General features: G+C 35.3%; 1 long non-coding RNA gene across 1 annotated transcript; it reads right to left on the bottom strand.

Moving 5' to 3' along the window:
* LOC140144679 (uncharacterized) lies at positions 1-2696 on the bottom strand. Its single transcript, XR_011857921.1, has 3 exons — positions 2486-2696; positions 1729-1906; positions 1-156 (listed from the first exon to the last, which is right to left on the bottom strand). It is a non-coding gene; the product is annotated as an uncharacterized lncRNA (long non-coding RNA).
* Positions 2697-3901: the final 1205 nt, after the last annotated feature.

The following is a 3901-nucleotide window of genomic DNA, read 5'->3' as shown; positions in this document are numbered from 1 at the left end:
AAACGAATAACTCGGAGAGTATGTGTAAGTTCCTCGCCTAACTCTGCGTCGTGTTGGCAGAAGACTGAAATGTGGTAAAGCTTGCAGCTCTGGTAGCGTTGTTGCAGTCAGAACTTCCAGTATAACGAAATCCTTGGTAATGGTCTTCGAGACGATCTAGTGTATTTGACAAAAAAATATTCACTTAAACTTACACAGGGAAAAAACCCTTGGATGATGAATAAAACCCTTTCAAGTAGGGTCGGTCGGTCAATTTTTGTTTGGGGGGGGGGTGGCAAATAACCCAACAAAATCCAAAATCTGTAAATATTTTGTAATTTATGGAAATACCAAAATAAACATTTTGTTCCTTGAAATTTCCCGAAATTTGAATGGGTATTCATTTAAATAGGAAAAATTTGTTTCCTATTTCTTGTAAAATTTGGGTCGGTCGGGTTTGTAGAACAAGGTTGTCTTTTTTCGTCGCCTTATAACTGAATGCTGTGTTGAACGCCTAGCAATAATGTGTGATTTGCATAAAGAATAGATTCTTATTTAAATGTTTGTTTTCACTGATCACATTATCCCCTTTTAATTTCGAGCCAAACAAATGAGGTATAATGAAGAAAATTCATTCCAACGCCTACAATGCGTGTACTACGCTCGCCGATCGTATTACATGTAACTGCACGGAGCATCGCGCTCGACGTGTGTAGTCCATACAAGCTGACATCCACGGTACATGTTAGCAAGTACTCGATCGTTGAACTCTAAATAAAACCGGGTCGACCCGGTTTTAATATAAAAAGTTAAATTTTACTGTTATTAAAGCACTTCAGGCTTAGTCTTTTACGAGGTATTTTAGTATACCACTGGGTATTATAATTATGCAACAAGTAGAAATCCGAGTAAAATTGAGGGCGACGCTGTGAAGCAAATCATACATTATGGCTTTAACCAAAGCGCGTATTATGAAATTTTTTTATGTATTAAGGAATCGGATAACGACGCGTCGCGACGTGTGTACAGTATTTTTGTTGGACCTGAGAGCACATCGGACCCACCAAATACATTCTGAATACGAGGAATGTCCTTTTGATATCAAATAATTTCGATTTTTTTTTTAATTCGCGATATAATTTAAATTGTATGGCAAAATATTAGAAATTGATATTTTTTATATTTTGGATACTTAACAGTCCTCGCTCGAAGTAAACTTTATAAATCCAATGTTATGTACGCGTATCTAGCAGGGAGGAAAACCCCGTCCATCATTGGAAAATATTGACTTTTCGTATTGAAGATATAATTTGTTTGTTTTTTTCAAAAATAATAAATGAAAAAGTCCATTATCTATTTATTAATCACACCGAATCCTTCGTAAAACTGTTTTAAAATATTACTTTCACACTCGTGTGATAATCCAATGGTGGCTAGAACTTTGATGTTGACGCTGGAGGTTAAAAATTGGACTGCCAAGAGCAGCCGTTGGCGGCGTATCGTATTGTAAATCACTAGAATTGATTGAGAACAAGTCGAGCAAAACTATAATTGCTACCTGAACCATTCATATACCTTAGGAAAATATGTTTGTTCAGACGTTAGCATAAAACGTTATAGCATGTCCAACTGACACATGCATATTCAAATAAAAACGTACTTAGATGACGTACGGATGAGTACACTTTCAACACAATTATTAACTTAACTTAAAAATTAGATATTAGAATATATAAAGAATTCTGTTACCTGTCCAACAAAACGATCACCGGGCCCTCCAATAATTGTGTCATTGTGTGAGATAACGAGATCGTCTTCGTATATGTTTTCATTCAGTACCAGGAGATTGTTGCGACCAATGCCTCCTCGACAAGATAAGTCTATTTCATCACCAGTATTATTTCGTATTGACAACATCTCCATTATGCTGGAATTTGAAAATAGTCTTGATATAGTCTTATTAAAAGCCTATTTATTAATCCTAACGAAGGTGTACAAAGGGGAAAACAGCATTGAAGCACTATTCAAATATATTTTCTTTAGTAAAAAGAAAGAGAAATTACAAATGTAAAATGTATTTTTGTGGTACTCGGCTTTTGACTTAACCACTAGCATTCTATATGTTAACATATTTATTACACTAACAAAGATGCTACAATCTAAATGGTTTTTACGATCCTCCGGATGAGTAAATCACTAAATGTAACGTTTAATTTAAATTTAAAGGCCTTTAACGTGGCGGACTTAGGATTGCTTCAACACCTTTTTTTGCCTAGCTATAAAAACTTGAATGTTTCTACAGTTATCATGGTTATACCAATCCATTTACTATTGTTACACTAGAAAATGGCAGCCATGTTTGCTGGGTGTTGTATGTTCTTTGCCTAGGATGTGTTATCAGAGCATTACTATTGTTACGGTATCAAAGGGAAATTGAGTTTGTTTATCGCAATGCAAAATCGTGTATGATATATTAATTATTTTAACCAGTTTTGGTGGTACCAACCCATAAATGTATGTAGCATTGTCGGAGCAGTCGGCAAGCTCTGTGTGAACAAATACTGCGTCTTGTTCAGAGACAATTTCTATGACAGATTCAACATTCAAAGAAGTCCGATTTGAAATAAGAATATCTCCAGTGGTGTAGTTGCTTGTCTCATCATTGATAGGTAAGAATATGAAGGACGATATACTCTGTTCTTCTTTATTATCCTTGTTGATATAGTGATGTCCCAGACACTTATAAGGAGTAATATCTGTCAAATAATTTATTCAAAATAGGTTTGTTACACAAGTTCATATAATGATTCAAAGATCAATTAGGACCAAATAATACATTTGTAAAGCTACCAAAATACTAAAACATATTGATAGTCCGAGCATCATGGTTTACCTTCTGCCAACTCAATGATGTTACTACCATTGGTGGTGATATTACCATAGAGCAGTTCCTCAAGTAACTCATTATTTGGGGTATCATCTGTTATCGCTGGGTCACCAGCAGGTTCCATTTCAACAGGCTGACTGAAGTCTGCATACTTAAGAACCTCCAACAGGTCGGCCTGCTTACCCATGAACAGTGTGTGGCGATCTGAAGAAAAAACCAAAGGTATCCGTAATATGCTGACAAATATAGTATACATTTTAGTAGGCAGTCTATACACAAGGATGTTGGTGAATGTTAACCCTAGAATTACTTAGCCATATTTTGTAACACGGACTACGAAGGGGGGTTGTTGCACCCCCCTAATTTTCATTTATAAACGTTATACCGTTATACAGTAAGCCAAAGAATTTTTTTAGCTCGAATTTAAGACCTCAAGTGTTGAAATTGTTCAAGAAATAAAGATACGACGATCCAAAAACCCAAGGAAGATGCCAATTTAAAAGTTGCAGTTTGCTCCATTGCAAGACCTATTGATTTGTACACAACGTGTTCGCGAACAAGAGAACTAGCATCGTGCGTCCATGAATAGCACACGTTAAAACCAGCGTCGTGATTTCAGTAATTCGAACAGAGAAGTGCAACTTTTGATTTCGTTTCTTTATTAGATTTTAGGACACCGTTTCTTTCATTCTTAACCAATTTCAACAAATAAGACCTTAAATCAGAGCTAAAGAGTACAGGTATTGGATGCTTGTTTTAGTTTTTATATATTTGTCTTTATTAAGGATATACAGGGATGAACACAACTGGTACCTTAATTCTTTGGCTTACTGTATTTGGTACTAACTTATAGCTATGGGTCTCCTCTATCCAGATACAAAATCACACATTCCCCACATAATATATGTACAAAAGTATAGCCAAAATTGATTTCCGGCTAAAAATGCTACAAAAATGCGATTTACCACAAAAAATGACTATTTTCACCTTACTAACAGGTAAATAGTCATTAGCTCTTGGAATAATTTCATAAGA

This window comes from Amphiura filiformis, unplaced genomic scaffold (genome assembly GCF_039555335.1).
Source record: "Amphiura filiformis unplaced genomic scaffold, Afil_fr2py scaffold_71, whole genome shotgun sequence".
In the NCBI taxonomy this organism is placed as follows: Eukaryota; Metazoa; Echinodermata; class Ophiuroidea; order Amphilepidida; family Amphiuridae; genus Amphiura; species Amphiura filiformis.
The sequence above is the reverse complement of the archived record's forward strand: the minus strand, read 5'-3'. Positions and strand labels throughout refer to the sequence as shown.